The 16,210-nt window shown below is 38.7% G+C and overlaps 1 protein-coding gene across 18 annotated transcripts in view; it reads left to right on the forward strand.

The window, feature by feature from the left end:
- The window catches only part of LOC108001457 (uncharacterized), a 35,375-nt gene extending 20,203 nt beyond the window's left edge, over nt 1–15,172 (forward strand). For 5 of the 18 annotated variants that reach the window (XM_062080543.1, XM_062080546.1, XM_062080550.1 and 2 more), the window contains 3 exons: nt 1,149–4,464; nt 6,041–6,138; nt 10,421–10,644. The gene's annotated coding sequence lies outside the window, so the exon portion shown is untranslated. Of the gene's footprint in view, nt 1–833; nt 4,465–6,040; nt 6,139–10,420; nt 10,645–13,433 lie in introns of those variants that run through there. The other 13 variants (XM_062080544.1, XM_062080549.1, XM_062080553.1 and 10 more) reach the window with 9 other exon arrangements.
- Nucleotides 15,173–16,210: the final 1,038 nt, after the last annotated feature.

Consider the following 16,210-nt stretch of genomic DNA (forward strand, 5'->3'; position numbering starts at 1 on the left):
CCTTTTCTTGTCTTTCTCCTATCCACGCTTCGACCGTCCATCTCCCTTCCTTTCTCGTCCAAGCGTCGTTTTCTCTCTCTCTCTCTCTCTACAACGCGTTATTACGCCTTTTTCAACCTTTCCTCACTTTTTCCACGATATTTTCGTACGCAGCCTGAGCATCCTCTCTCTCTCGAAAGAGAAGAGAGAGAGAGAGAGAGGTGAGAAGCGTTACCGGCCGAAAGCGATAAATCAAGTTATTTTTAAATATAACTAAACGACTTCTTCGTTCCTTTCTCGCGAACAATGAGCAAAGTGGAAAGTGAAGTGGTTACGGCCGTTTAAACAATAATAAATCACCGTATACGGTATTAATTATAACCCGGGAGAGTTTGTTGTATAGCTAAAATTCGCCGTGTTTTCAGCAACGCGGATCGTGAAATGTCACGTGTAACTATGACCGTTGCGCCGTTCCGCTGACGATCGAATTTATCTCGCGATACATCGAATACGTCTCTCTCTTTCTCGTTCGCTCTCCGTCCAATTACTCTGTCCTAGCTTCTGAAAAAGAAGAAGACGGATTTTCTTCTCTCCCCTCGAGAATATACCGATCTCTCTCTTTTCGATAGGGAAAGAATGGAAAGAAGACGATTTTTGTTCGGGAAAAAGAAAGAAGAAAAGGAAACGATCGATGGAAGAATATATAATTTATCGATCTTTTTCTTTTTGGTACAGAAAGAATGGAAAGATTTTTGTTCGAGCTTCTGAAAAAAAGAAAGAAGAAAAGGAAAATTTGATCGATCTATGGAAGATGGAAAAATATATTTATCGATCTTTTTCTTTATATTTTACAGAAAGAATCGAGAGACGATTTGTTGGAGCTTCTGAAAAAAAAGAAAGAAGAAAAAGAAACGATCGATGGAAGATGGAAGAATATATATTTATCGATCTTTTTCTTTATATTTTACAGAAAGAATCGAGAGACGATTTGTTGGAGCTTCTGAAAAAAAAGAAAGAAGAAAAAGAAACTTTTTCTTTTCGATACAGAAACAATGGAAAGACGATTTTTGTTCGAGCTTCTGAAAAAAAGAAACAAGAAAAAGAAAATTTGATCGATCTATGGAAGATGGGAAAATATATTTATCGATCTTTTTCTTTATATTTTACAGAAAGAATCGAGAGACGATTTGTTGGAACTTCTGAAAGAAAAAAGAAAGAAGAAAAGGAAACGATCGATGCAAGATGGAAGAATATGTAATTTACCGATCGTTTCGATAAGGAAAAAATGGAGAAGCAGAAAATTTTGTTCGAACGCGTAACGAAAACGTTTTCTCGAGAGACTTTGTTGAAAGTGTTTGAATCCGAGTATACCGAGTACTTAACCTTTGAGTAAGGTTAAGTTTCCTACGTATGTATTTCTTCCAGATAACGGATATCTATCCTTCTTTCTTCCGCCGACGAATTTTATTTCACCCGTTTATCACATGACAAAACACCGCCTCGAGATATTGTGTACACATCTTGGACCTTGATATAAATTTTTCTAATCGATGATAATTTCCAATCACATACGCACGCGTAAATTTTATATATATATATATATATATATATATTTATAACGACGAGATTTGAATCGCCCCAAAGAAGAACAATTTCCTCGAAAATTAGAAAAGAGATTCTGTCACAATTTTCAATTCCTCGTATTTTCATTCGAGAAGAAAATTAATAAAACTCGTTTCGACAACGTTGGCTGCTTAATTGAAAAAGAAAAAATATTCCGCATGATGTACACACAGTGTTCCAGTTAGTTAACGTCTGTTAATCGTCAAGATCGTCATCCAAGGCATTTCTAATTAGCTTAGGGATATCTGTTTATCGTTGAACGATATTCGCGTTCGAGCACGAATAGCCAGACCTTGACCCATTCGTTCCCAATAATTCTACCATTCCAATTGTAAAACCGATCTTTAAACGATTTTTATTGTATCCTTCATTCGATTGTCTCCGCGTCGCGCTCTCGATAAATTTTCCAACGAAATGAAAAGAATCATAATCCCTGCGCTTTCCTTTTTTTCCCTCTCGTTGCACCGCGGCAAAGGGGAGGGAGGAGGGCTCGATCAAGATTCCGGACGAGGCGCTGAAGTCGAAGGGAGTAGGGAGGGGGCAGCGCGACGTTTACACGTGGAATCGAAGGGAAGAGATGGGCCTCCCCTCCCCTCCTTCGCATCGCGCGCTATAAACCGAGGATCTGTCGCAATGGTGGATCGACGTGTCGCAACGCAGCAGCAGCAGTCGGGCATAATAGCGTCGCGGTGCGTCGCGATGCGTGCACGCGCCTGACACAACGACGAGACTATTTATAAGCGAACGAAAAAACGCGTGGTTAAAGGAAACGTGGAGAAGAAGCCGCGAAAGGCACGAGGAAAGCGTTTCGACCCGAATTTTTCCCCGCGACGCCACCGCCCTCTGACCTATTTTCGCTCGAAGCTCGCCGGCTCGCCAACTGTTGCCGCCTCCTCCTTCTTTTCCTCCTTTTCCCGCCTAAATTTCGGGAGAATGTATTCTTTTCTCAAAACGTGCATCGTGTATTCCTTTTTCGCGTGGAATCGATCGAAAGACAAATTGTATTTGATCGATTCTAACCTCTCTTTATCATTGATTCGGTGGAAAAGAAAGAGTGTATTATTTTTCCTGTTTAAATTTCGAGGAAGAATGTATTCTTTTCCTAAAATGTGCATCGTATTCCTTTTTCGCGTGGAATCGATCGAAAGACAAATTGTATTTGATCGATTCTAACCTCTCTTCATCGTTGATTCGGTGGAAAAGAAAGAGTGTATTACTTTTTCTGTCTAAATTTCGAGGAAGAATGTATTCTTTTCCTAAAATGTGCATCGTATTCCTTTTTCTAGATCGAAAGAAAAATTGTATTCGAACTCTAACCTCTCTTCATCGTTGATTCGGTGGAAAAGAAAGAGTGTATTACTTTTTCTGTCTAAATTTCAAGAGAGAATGTATTCTTTTTCCAAATCGTGTATTCCTTTTCCTAGATCGAAAGAAAAATTGTATTCGAACTCTAACCTCTCTTCATCGTTGATTCGGTGGAAAAGAAAGAGTGTATTATTTTTCCTGTTTAAATTTCGAGAATGTATTCTTTTTCCAAAATGTGCATCGTGTATTCCTTTTCCTAGATCGAAAGAAAAATTGTATTCGAACTCTAACCTCTCTTCGTCGTTGATTCGATGGAAAAAGATTCTTTCCTGGCCAATTCCTTTTCCCGAATAAATTTCAAAAGAGAATCTATTTTCACGTAGAATCGATCGAAAGAAAAATTGTGTTCGATCAATTCAAACCTTTTGGTCATTAATTCATTGTAAGAGAAAAAAGACAATGTATTCCTTTTCTTACCTGAATTTCGACAGAGAATGTATCGTCGCTTAGAATCGATTAAAAGAAAACCTGTACTAACCTAACCTCTCTCATCGATGGAAAAGATTCCTTCCTTCCCAAACGTGCATCATCTAAATTTCGACCGAGAAAAACTTAACCTCTTCGTCAAAAAGAAAAAAAACCTGCTTCAAGCTAACCTCTTTAACACTAATCCACAATGGAAAAGATTGTTTCGAAATCGAAACAAAGAAAAAAGAAAAAACCTATATCAACTTAACCTCTTTAACGCTAATCCACAATGGAAAAGATTGCTTCGAGATGGATTAAAAAGAAAAAATATGAACCTAACCTCATCGCTATTAATTCGTAACGGATACGATATCATTTTTCCCCTCGAAATTCTTCAAAATTTCAACCGAGAAAAATTGTGCGGCTAAATTTTTAACCTCTTTATCGTTATGATCGAAAAGTCGCGAATGTGCACCGAATGTATACCAAATCATCGTTACGCAATCATCCGATGAGAATTCCAAAAATCGAGGACGAGATTGAACGGAATCGGTGTACGTAGCGCTCTCTGAGAGGCTCTCGACGAGATAAGGGAATATATACACGCATAGTTGCGTAGAAAATGGTAGGAAAACAATTTGTTGACATTGAGCGTTGCCGTGGACGGGATTGGTAAACAGGAAGAAATATGTTGGGATGGTTGGAGCGGCATTGGCGATAAAATAAAACAGCCTTATCCGATCGGTTGGCCTATTTCACGACGGACAATTGCATAAACGCGCCACGTCGTCGTAAGCACGCACGCACACACACACGCACGATGTATTTATAGACGAGGAAGGTCGAGGAAGAAAGCGCGCCTAGACCGTTTGACCATTTGGCAGAGGCAGCTGCCGAGCAATCATATCCAGACCGGCCACTAATAATATCGTCCAACCTCGCCATTTTCTGCAACGTTTGTTCGTTGTATGTTCCTTGCAAAATAAGGACGCGTATCGTCGCCAATCGACCGATTCGAAAAATTATTGCGAACCGCGCGTATGCAAGTTCATCAGTTTCCCCAGCTTCCTGTTCGGCGGAAACCGGCCGGTAATAAACGATGATTATGTCGTATTTAAACGAGCAAAGTTAAAGTTTTGTGAAAAACAAAGAGAGAGAGAGAGAGAATCGAACGATTTCGATTCGAGGTAGAAAAGTGATCGTGTAAAATGTAGGAATCGTCGTTACGTTTAATTCCGATATCGATAAAGAAACAGAGATACGAGGCGCGATACTGGGAGCTCGGTGATTAAAAGTTCTAAGAATAAATGCAACGGCGTGAATAAGTAAGAAAATCGTTTCATCCAATCAAGATACGAGTAAAAGAGACGTTGTTTTAATTGCTTGGGAATTTAGTACACGTGTACTAACCGAACAGACTATTTTCTGATCGTAGCGCTGCTATATTTCACATACGAATCTCGTTATTCGTTCGTTCGTTTGTAATTCGCTTTTGTCAAGAGTATCCGTTTTTCGAGAAAGCCAGTGCCGATTAAGAAAAGAGAGAAAACTTGGCTGAAAAGTTGTCTCGAATGTGAACCTCGTTAACCGATGACGATTATCTCAAACTTATTGAAACGAACGTAAAAATACGTAAAACGATATCCAAATAGATCGAATCCGAGCGAAAACGGTTCGGGAAAAAATAAGAGGGGAAGAAAGAAAACGTGTCGCCACCTACCGATACGTAAACATAATAATCGTCGAAGCTCTAATTTAGAACGGAGAAAGGGAGAGGAGGGGTTAGGATGGTTTAGGAAGAGATGGCGTTTGGAAAGGATCGAATTTTGGCTCGTCGAATCGTTGCTTTTTGTTGGTAGCGGCCGGCTCGAAAGCCGCATTGGCTATCGTATCGTAGGCGCCAACCTATATTTCGCTTTGGAACAATTGTTGCACAAACGAACGATACGCGCGCTCTCAAGCTCGCACGCACCGCGTGTGGTTTCTGCTAGTGGTGGTGCGCGCGCACACATGCACGCCTTATTTATAGACTCGGGAGGAAGGTCACGAAGAAAGCGCGACTAGACGAGCGATTCGTTTCGACATCGTTTCCGCCGTTGACCCATATCGTCCCCGATTCTTTTCGACATCCACGCTTCCACTGTTTTGACCCACTTCCAACTCGATTCGTCCCTCGCTCGCTTTTCCACCGCCTCCCGATCTTTCTACAGTTCTAGATACTCTAGGCTTTCGAGTGAGAGAGAAAAAGAAGGGACGAGTGTTATTACAACGTGTAGCGCAACATTCGAAATTCGTTTCGAGGAGCAATAGAGTTGTTTATCCGAGAGATTTACAAACTTGACCTCTTGTCTTGTCTCCCTTGCCCCCTCCTCTCTCTCTCTCTCTCTCGAACGCCTCGATCCATTTTCCTTGATTGAAAATTTCTCGCCGTGTTTACGCACGGCTGGTTAATCGCATAAGATAAGATAAAGCTGAGTTTCGTTACTCCTATCCGAACGTTTCCAATTATTTCTAACTATTTCTTGGGCTTGTTGTAGATCGGTGTTAAGGTCGATGCGAATATTCGACTTTATATACCGATCTTTTTTTTTCTTCTTTCGAAACTCTCCCGATTCTCGATCATGTTCATTTCGGTAATAAACCGGGCGGACTTTTTTGTTTGCAGGTTAAGGATCGTACAGGGAGGAGGGGAGGAGGAAGTGCAAACGCGACGTTGCTGCTTTAAAACCGTTCGAGCGAAGCGTTTTTAAGCGCCCGGGGCAGGTAAATGTACACTGCTTGTACACTTTATTCGCGACACTTTACACGAGAGAGGCGAAGGAACGAGAAGGAAAGTGGCCGGCGCCGTTCCTCTTTCTTTCTTCTTCTTCTTCTTCTTTTCCCTTTCTTCGCAACGGCGTCGCGCGACGGTGACCTATTTCCCCGTTGACAATCGCGAACAAATTTGCCCGATCACGTGGTCGATCTTCGAATCCGCCATTTTGCCTCTCGGTCTTTAACGAAACGGCAGCGAAACGGTGGGGAAAAAAAATAAAAAATTGGAAGAATTTTTCCAAGCTTTTGATCATTGTAACGCGATTGCGAGATTCGTGTACGGCGATTAATGTTTTTAATGGGATTTCTTCGAGAGAGAAAGAGAGGGAGATACAACTTGTTTATTAATCGCAAAATTTACGATTCGTGAAAGTATCCTTGGAAGAGTGACGCGAATTTTTTTAATTTTCTCTTTTCTTTTCTTTTCTTTCTTTTTTTAAACAAGTATTATATTATAACAAAGATAGATATGAAAAAAGAAACAAAGATATAGCCGTGTTGCGTAAATGAATATGTCGGTAATAGGGCTTTTAAAAATTTTAAAAGCTGTTTACTATTACCAGCGATTAGCGCTAATTAAACAAATTTCCTACAAATCATCGAACTTATTAAACATGGCATAAAAGATAATAAAAGAAAAACCTTTGTACATGTTTTTTTCGGTTTTACGTTCGATGTGTGTATATATATATATATATATATGTATATACATTGTGCATAATGCCGGTTAATTCGCGTCACTTTTCACTTAAACTGACGATTATCTGGAATAATATTGTTACTCAACTTATATAGAGTTACGTAACGTTTATTTTTTTTTTTTCAAACCCGAACCTACGTTGCAATTTATTTCATGCGTTCCAAATAGCAAACTTTGCCCGAATTTAATATATATTCGTGTAACTATGGATCCATGTTTTTCGATATTTTCTCTCTCTTTCTCTCTCTCTCTGTCACAACGTGTGGATCAAGTTATGAAGAAAAATACAACACGAGTGGTACTCGTGTATTAAATTTTATTCCCCTCAAAAAAAAAAAAAAAAAAAAAAGGAAAACAAAAGAGATATTCGATTCTTCGTGATCAAACAAAGTCGATAATCGATCAAAATTGTGGAATAATCGAGATATAAACGTGGTATAAATGCGAGCGAATGTGAAATGGGAATTCAAGAGGTACTTGTCGATGAATTTTAATGGAAATGCTTGGAGATAAGGACGAAGTAGTAGAATTGTTACAAAGTATAATTAATAATATTTCAAAGATAAAACGTAATTTTGATAAAAAATAATAACACCACGTGAATGACGATGAGTTCGTGAATGACAATGATACGGCGATAACGCGATACTTTACCAATTTTACATTCGTTATCAGGGGTTTATTCGAAAGTGGCTCGATAATCACTGTAAACTACGATACGATACCGTTTTTTTAACATTATCGCTCGAGTATTCCGAGTATTACACGTCGTAATCGATTAATTATTCGTCGATTCGCGTTTCTGTTTCCATCCATCTAAAGGAAGAGAGAGAAAGAAAAATTTCTTTTCGCGCGACCTTCGCGAGCAAACCTTCGTAAATTTGATGAAGCCTTTACATTGGAACGATTTAGGAACGGTTACAAAACGTGAAAGCCTCTGTTTCCTAATAATGGAAAGATAAATTCCTTCGGAACTGGAAGAACTTCCCCGCTGGGTGTTTCCTGAAAATATTGGCATTACTGACCTTGTTTCCTGAAAACAGGGGGGGGGGCTCTTTCTCCTCCCCCGTCGACCATTTCTCAGGGCTGTGGATCGTGAAAATGGAAAGGCGGAGAGAGGGTGGAAAAAGGTTGGAAATATAAAATGCAAATCGGTTGTAAATCAGGTATTGGACGCGTGGCAGTGACGTGGGACCGTTTCACGATGACAATTCCCTCCCCTCCCCCCGCAGCTCGACAAAAGAAGAAGCTGCGCCCCTCCACGGGGGGCTAATTGTGTTTGGAGCAAACAGGTACCCGGATCCAATCGAGGCGAGCTCAGGTGCTCGCTCGTCTTACCTTGAGGATGCTCCTGCTCCGCCGCTACCCTTTTACCTTTCCCTTTTACCTTTCCCTTCTCCCCATTTCGATCGATCTCCTTCCAACCAGATATGTTTCATTTCTTCGTGACGACGTGCGAGCAGTTCGATCCTTCCAAATATTATATAACCGATTACAAATCTTCTTCCAAAACCTTCCGCTCGCAATTGTGAAATTTTATTTTTCAGTGTACGAACGAGCAATATACCAAATCCGTTATAAATAGTTGTTATACTATCAACCATGAATAAGTAACAGCAAATCCATTGTACTATTTATCATCAATCATAATAATATCAAATAGTGTAAGGATAAGTAATACTATATATACTATGTATTGTATATTATAGTATATTATATGTATTGTATATACTAGACTATTAACCATGGATAATACCAAATTCACTATATGTACTAAATCATCTACTAACAATATATTAGATTGTCAACGATGAATAAGTAATATAGTATTCAATTCATTATTCCAAATTCATTATATAGTATGTATAGTATATTTGTATATATTAGACTATTAACCATGGATAAGCAATACCAAATCCATTATAGTATATATACTACATATATATATACTACATATACTAGATTATTAACCATAGATAGGCAATAACAAATCCATTATATTATATATACTAGACTATTAACCATGGATAAACAATACCAAATCCATTATATATATACTATATATATATTATATATTATATACTATATTTATCAAATTCACTATATATACTATATTATCAATTAACAATATATTAGATTATCAATCATAAATAAGTAATATAGTATTCAATTCATTATTCCAAATTCATTATATAGTATGTATAGTATATTTGTATATATTAGACTATTAACCATGGATAAGCAATACCAAATCCATTATAGTATATATACTACATATAATACTACATATACTAGATTATTAACCATAGATAGGCAATAACAAATCCATTATATTATATATACTATATAAATTATATATACTAGACTATTAACCATGGATAAGCAATACCAAATCCACTACATGTATTATATAATCAACTAACAATATATTAGATTATCAACGATGAATAAGTAATATAGTATTCAATTCATTATTCCAAATTCATTATATAGTATATATAATATATTTGTATATACTAGACTATTAACCATGGATAAGCAATACCAAATCCACTACATGTATCATATAATCAACTAACAATATATTAGGTTATGAACCATAATAATACCAAATCTATTATATTATATATATTATACTATATATATTATATTTATTATATATACTATTAAGACTATTAACCATGGATAAACAATACCAAATTCACTACATGTACCATATAATCAACTAACAATATATTAGATTATCAACCATAATAATACCAAATCTATTATATTATATATATTATATATATTATACTATATGTATTATATATATATTATAATATACTATAATATATTATTAACCATGGATAAGCAATACCAAATCCATTATATTATATATATATACTATAATATATATTATATATTACAGTATATTATTAACCATGGATAAGCAATATATTATATTGTCAACTAACAATATACTAGATTATCAACAAAAATAATACCAAATAGTGTAAGTAATACCAAATCCACCATATATATATATATATAGCAAATGAAAAATCGCAAAGTATGCGAAGAAAGGGGGTTGTATATACACTGCTACAAGTACGGTGGAGGGTTATGGGTTGATTCGCGGCGAATTCTGGAGGGCGAGGGGGGAAAAGGAGGACGGCGACGATACGCGAAGATGGTTGGTGGAGCGTTGGTTTATTTATAACGTTTGTAAAGAGAGGAAGACGGTAATGGCCGCGCGCGCGCGCGCGTATGCCTACCTACATTTCCCAGCCAGCCTCCTCTCGCCAGCTTTCTTCTGACATAACCGAACCGAAGGCGCGGGCCGCGGTTATGCAATTGGAAAGTGCCCGCCTTACTTTACGTATCGCAGCGAGGATACGAGCGCGCGTTTCAACCGCGTGCCTCTACGTCAAGGAGAAAAAGGAAGAAAGAAAGAAAGAAAGGATACTTTTCCCTCTCGATTCCAGAATTTTTTTTTTTTTTTTTCGCACAAGTGGAATTTTAACTCGCCTTTATTTGATTTGGTTTCAGGAGTAAAAGTAACCGCGAGGTATTGGAATCGGGTCTATGGAAATTTAGTTGGGAATTTTTGTCGTCGAAGAGATAAAAAGACGTATCGAAACCGATGTTCGTGATCTATCTGTATATCACATACGAATATCGAAGAAAATGTGAAAAGGAAAAATACGTTTTACTTGTGTATCTTTATAGTTCATTATGTATGGAATTTTAATTAAAACGTGTTAATCAATTCAGCCTTTGAAGCTTGGTGATTGATTATTCACTCTTTGCATTTACATAGTAAACATATTTATTAAATATATCCATAAAAAGTAGTTAATTGGCAATGAAATTAATGAAAATGGTCATTAAACGTGGCTATTCGACGAGGAATTATCCGCGAAAGCATCTTTCTTCTCGTTCTTCTTCTTTTTCCTCTTATTTCTTCTTGATTTCTCGTCGAAACCCAAGTGGATCAAATTTTCTAATCGAGAATCGAATTTTATTATTGATCGCGACAATGCACGGGGAAAAAAAGAGATTCGAACCGCGATAATAATGGAAAGTGAAAATTTACAATTTACGATAACGGATAATTTCGATTGTCGATATTTTAACCGGCCGAACGGTTCGAGAATGTACGAAGGGTGAAAGTCGAACATAATGCGAGAGAAATAAAAAGGAACCGGATTAAAGAATATCCAGATAAACGATAAAGCGGTAAATTACGCTATGCAGTGGCATTAAACGTTGTTGGCGGCGTGCAATTTCACCACCAGGCCTCGCCGCTCGGCCTGGCCTGCCTGCCTGCAAGCCGAGAAATTGCTTATCTTCGTATATCTTTTGCGTCGCGCGTTTCAAAGATTTCGAAGGAAAAGGAAAATTTCCAAAGACGAGAGAATATTTCTTACGTAAGATCGACGAAAGGTCTCGTGTAATTCGAGAGAATTACGCATCCGTGCGATATATATATATATATATATATACTCTCTTCCCATCCTTGTATCCTAGAGAGAGAGAGAGAAAGATCGAACCGAATACTTTTTTTTTCGATTGGAAGTGAAAATTTCCATGGCCGGGTGAAAATATCTCCATACGATTATTTCGCGTAATATGATTCGAGTTAGCAAGATTCGAGTGTATCGTATCCGGCGATGCACGAAGAAACGTGTGGACGCGTGCTCTTACAATGTAAAAGGCACTGGGACCCGGTGAAAGTGAGCGCTGCTTTCCCCCAAGCAACACGGGGGCTCTCCTCGTCTCAACGATGGTCTCCTTTAAACGCATACATTACACGCGGTTATGTCATAAGCCGTGTCGTGTTACTACACAACGGACGAACACGAAAACGCGTGTCCGCGCACGTGTTGCGCACAATTCCTTATCGTTTCTCGTAATGTTAATCAACTTTTACGTATATTTAGAATCGTGATAAGTATTAATAGCCGAGCGATTCACGTTTACTTTTTTTCCCTTCTCCGCGACAGGATTCCAAATTCGAAATTTCGCCTATCCCGAAGGCGAAGGAAGGAAGAGGAAACTTAAGCGTAAACCACACGCGTGGATCGATGATGGATTCGCTTCGTTACGTAAGTGGAGGAAAGGAGATGGACGAGGATCCGCTCGACTCGAGCGATCCAAACGGAATTTTCGTTCGTTCTTTGTTTTCGAGATAACGTTTTCGAAACAGTTCTTCCAACAAATCGCTTTAAAAATATATAGCGATCGAAAACGTTTAAAAAAAGCTGCGAGATAAAGAGGATGGAGATAATTAAGTTTGGGAAGCACCTATTGAAAATATCCATTTTACAAGAGCGGTAATTGGTAGCGATAATGACGGCGCTCGAACCAATTAAGCGATAATTACCTTATAGCGCACGTGTATCTGGAACGAGATAGAGAAAGAAATAAATATAGAATAAAGAACAATATCTCGAACGGTGAAAAGACCAACATATATATATATATATACGCGTTTCGAAGGTACACTTTGTGCAAAACAAACTAGAGAGAACACGTGTACGAACGAGGAGAGGATAGTTGAACGAGCGACGAGGATCGTTTGTCTTAAAATAGAATGTTTATGCTACCAGTCATTGGCGTCGTATCGCTCGAGAGGAAGAAAAACTGTTCGCTCCTTCTCGGTCGGAAGAGAAAGAAAGAAAGAGAAGGAGAGAGAAAAAAAGAAAAGAAAGAAAAAGAGGATCCGTCGCTCGACTCGTACTTTCACTCGAGCACACGCTTGTGCAAGTGAATCACCATTATTAGGCAAATATTGTTCGTTTATTGGTTGCGATGTTGCAGCTATTACGGGAGCGGGAGAGACAAGTATAGGTAGCAGTAACGTTTCGCAAACCCTTCTGCCCGCGACGTCCACGTCGGTAATGGGCGTTCGGTTAAACAGTCATCGGTCTTAGAAAGTGAACCGACTGCCACTTTTTTTTCTCTTTTTTTTTCCTCTTCTCTCTCTCTCTCTCTCTCTCTCCGCATAGTGGACGACATGAAAATCGCACACTGCGTGCTTCGCGAACGACTACAATTGGCTTCTTCGACGAAAGTAAATTGGAAACGATGTCGATTCAAGCTTTTTTCTCTTTTAAGAGGTCTCCGCTCCCCGACCATATTCACTCGTTGGAGCATATTTAGTTCTGATTCTCTTCTCGAACAGATTTCCGCCTCTCCAAATTGTCAATTGCCATTTGTCTCGATTACTTTCAGACGGTGAAGCAGGCACCTGCCACTGCGCATGTACATTTGTATACAGTTGGCGCATGCGTGCAACGATATGATCGAGTACAGGGCTTCGTACGACGACCTTCCTGATATTCGCGAATCTTGTTCACGATCGAAAACCGTCCCGTGGGAAAAATTCGTTTCGAAGGTTGCTGCTTGAGCAAAAAAAGAGAAACTGCCGCACTTCTTAATAAATGTATGCTAATCGACGCATCGACAATAATGAATACGTCAATCAAAAAAAAAAAGGAATAAGAAGGAATAATAAATAATTGCAACGTTATTATATTACAACATTATTTCTTTCCAGAATAGAACATGATCGATCGTAGTGGAAAACGTGGCCCCGTTCGAAGGAAGGATTTCCTTGGACGAGACAGCGTATCGAAACTCGACTCGTCCCTGTGTTCCAACGATTGACTCTGCAAAATCGCTCGGCTGAATCGCGTCGCCACAGTTTCACGCGTATTTTTGCCGGCGACACGCAGCACTGCTCGAAGCCTGAATATTAGGCAATCTAACGCGTCCAAGGCTAGCCGAGCCTTGAGCCGCCTTTCCAAGTGTTTCACTTTAAAAACCCGGCCGCCCGTTCGCCTCGATCGCCGCCGCAACGTTTGATTAGATCTCGAATCCTCCGAATGTTTGTCCACTCTTCGTTCGACACCTCTCCTCGAGGAAAAAATCGGATAGATCATTCTTTCACGCTCTCTTTTCTTTCTTTTCGTTCTCTATCTGCGAACGAGACTCGCGATAATCGATAATTGGCTCGACTGATCGTCATCGAATCCCTTTGTCTCGTTCGAAACGGCAATTACGGGGGGGGAGGGGAGAAACAATCGAGAGCCCTCTCGAGTAAAGCAACGAGAGGCGACCGGTCGGTCCTTAATCGGACAAGGAAAAACTGGTTCCGCGAGGAGAGGAGGAGAACCGGATGGACCAACTCGGGATAATGCGAATCGACGTTTTGTCACCCGATATATCGAGCGGTCCACCTTTCTTTTCATTCAGAAGAGAGGAAATTATATATATATATATATATATATAGGATGATGATACGCTTTATGATTCACTCGTGTGATTCACATTTCGATTTCGAGGAGAGCGAAAATAAGAGGGAATTATATGCGGGCAGGTATTTAAAAATGTATACATACATTGAACTTGACTCTCGAGTTTGAAATTATTTTTCAAGTTTTTAATTTGTCCCCAAGGCGAAAATATTGGGAATTGACGGATCGCCGCCCTTGAAGTGTTGTTGAAATTTAATTTGTATTTTTCACGGGGATTGGAATTGGTATATACGCATGCGCACGCGCACGCGCACACTTGTCGTGACGCTGATCGTATCGTTACATTCATCGGCGAAGTTGAAGTTTCTTTTCCTTTTTTTCTTTCTTCTTTTTTTCAAAATCAAGCAACAGTGACAAATTCCTCGTGACCAATTTTTGAGTCGGGAGACAAACTATTTATTTTCTTTTTATCGTGTCTTCTGGAAGGTCGTTTCAGCGTTTTTTTTTTCTTCTTTCTTTTTTAAAAAAGAGAGGAAAAAAAAAAAGCTTTTATCTGTTTCCGCCGTATAGTAAAATGCAATTTCAACGCGTTATTGCAGTTAGTACTATAATTTTTAATACAAGGCCAAAGAAAATTGCCGTTTAAAAGTAATAACCGTGATAAAATCAGTGATAAAATTAGATTCTGAATTTAGAAGGATCAATGGAAAATTCCCGTATGACGTTTCTAGCTTTTTAAGAATATGACGAAGAAGTGAAATTATCTTGGCCGGGAATTTTTCCACTTTAAAAAAACTCGCTAAAACGCAATTTACGGATTATCGACTTATTATATGTTGACGAATATTAATATTATTTTGTTAAAATGTCGTTGCGATGAAAAGTGCGGAGCCTGGAGTGTGTAATTGCATCGATGCGACTCAACTTTAATTCGAGAATAAATTGTATCGCGTAATCGGATGAATTACCTAAGAAAGGAAATTTATTTTTAATTTGCGCAAAGATATCATCAGATATCATCATTAAAAAAGAGACGAAATCTCAGTGTATCCATAACAACAAATTTCCCAAAGATTCGAATATATATCCTTTTCTATATATATATATATATCCTATTTCCTTTAAGGATATATATTCGAGATATACTTCTTGTATACACGATAAATATTTCTCAACGAATGTTGAAAACACGAGGCACAAAAGAATTATTCGAAAAAACCGTCCGTTTAAATATTTCAAGATGAAGGATCGCGGGATCCTCCTCGTAATAAACGTCGTTTCTCGAACGAATCGCAAAAATAGCGAAGCGCCGCATGTCTGCCCGACGAAATAATCGATAATTAGCTTCTTGCACGATTTCCATCCATTTTTTTATTTTCCTTCGTCTTCTTCTTTTTTCTTTTTCCACGACGAGTGTCGACGATTCGCTTCCACTCCACTACACCACGAGGACGAATGTGTCCCGTGCTCGAATTATGTAAGGTGGCACTTTCGTCGGCCGCCTCTTATGTCAGTTGGTTAGATTTTTAACGTCGTGGCCGTGCACTAATGCGTCGATTACCTGCACCTATGTGTGTGTATATATATATATATGTGCATGTACGTATTTCTTTTCTCTTTCCTCTTTCTTCTCTCGCCTCTTTCTTATTCTCTCTCTTTCTGTTTCTCTCTCTTTCCTTCTCCTTCTCGGAGCGAGAGCTTCGTTACGGCCGACGATGCTAACCTTGTCATCGCGACGAATGGTAAAAAACGGAAATTAGGTAACGAGGAAAGAAAACTTTTCTATACTTTGTTACTATTAGGTTTCTTGGAAAAGAGAGAGAAAGAGAGAGAAAAAAAGAAAAGACAAAAAAGTTTCTTCGTATTTATTGCTTCGTATTTCCGTTCTCTCTGCCGAGTAACCGCATACTTTTCTGCAAACGTTGTTTTCGTTTTTCTGTACCTCTTTTTCTTTTTCCTTTTTTCTTTTTCTTTTCATCTGGAAATGATATTTGCCCTCAAGCTTCTTGCTGGCACGAACCGTGCCCGATCGCGTCGATAATATGACGATTCCGAGCGTTGTGTACAAATTATTGGA

The sequence above is a fragment of the Apis cerana genome, linkage group LG10 (assembly GCF_029169275.1).
Source record: "Apis cerana isolate GH-2021 linkage group LG10, AcerK_1.0, whole genome shotgun sequence".
NCBI lineage: Eukaryota > Metazoa > Arthropoda > Insecta > Hymenoptera > Apidae > Apis > Apis cerana.